The sequence below is a fragment of the Myotis davidii genome, unplaced genomic scaffold, assembly GCF_000327345.1.
Source record: "Myotis davidii unplaced genomic scaffold, ASM32734v1 scaffold164, whole genome shotgun sequence".
Taxonomy (NCBI): Eukaryota; Metazoa; Chordata; class Mammalia; order Chiroptera; family Vespertilionidae; genus Myotis; species Myotis davidii.
The window spans coordinates 1,564,354-1,565,155 of NW_006296417.1; the positions used below are offsets into that span (position 1 = coordinate 1,564,354).

Consider the following 802-nt stretch of genomic DNA (forward strand, 5'->3'; position numbering starts at 1 on the left):
CTCTTCTGCCGGGGCCGGGGCCGGCTTGCTGTGGGCTGCGGCCATCTCAGCTGGGCCCTGGCGCTTCTGACGACACCGCTTGGCGTTGGCTGCTGCCATCTCAGCTGGGCGCTGGCGCTTCTGACGATACCGGCATCCCCGCGAAGAGCCCACGCCGCAGAGGCCAGCGCACTCCTCCATGCCTCCACTTGTAACAGCCACTGCAGTGTGGGCTGCTGCGCCTCCGCAGGGTTTTAAGCTGGCTCTTCCCGCCTAGATCCAGCCACGCCCCCCAGGGCCTGGCCACGCCCCCTCAGAGAGGAGCCAATTGTAGGACTTTAAACCCATTGACAGTCGCCTCCCTTTCCCAGTGCCCCTCCCTGTCCTCCAGCCCTAGCCCCAGGCAGTCACTAATCTGCTTTCTGTAGGGAGATGCCTCCAGGGATCGCCTATGGGGGGGCGGGGCGGACATTTCACAGAAATGCAGTAAAAACAAAACAAAACTGTGGTACATCTACACGATGGAATACTATGCTGCGGTAAAAAAGAAGGAACTCTTGCCATTTGCAACAGCATGGATGGAACTGGAGAGCATTATGCTAAGTGAAATTAGCCAGTCAGAGAAAGATAAATACCACATGGTCTCACTCATTTGTGGATTATAGAGAACAACACAGACTGATGAACAGGGACAGATACAGAGACTGAGAAACAGCGATCAGACTATCAATCCCCAGAAGGGAAGTAGGGGAGGGCGGGGGTAAGGGGAAGAGATCAACCGAAGGACTTGTATACATGAATATAAGCAAAACCAATGGACATG

The 802-nt window shown here is 55.4% G+C and overlaps 1 pseudogene; it reads right to left on the reverse strand.

Annotated features, from left to right (window-relative positions):
* LOC102769920 overlaps nucleotides 1-321 on the reverse strand; it is a 14,380-nt pseudogene extending 14,059 nt beyond the window's left edge.
* Between the last annotated feature and the right edge of the window lie 481 nt (nucleotides 322-802).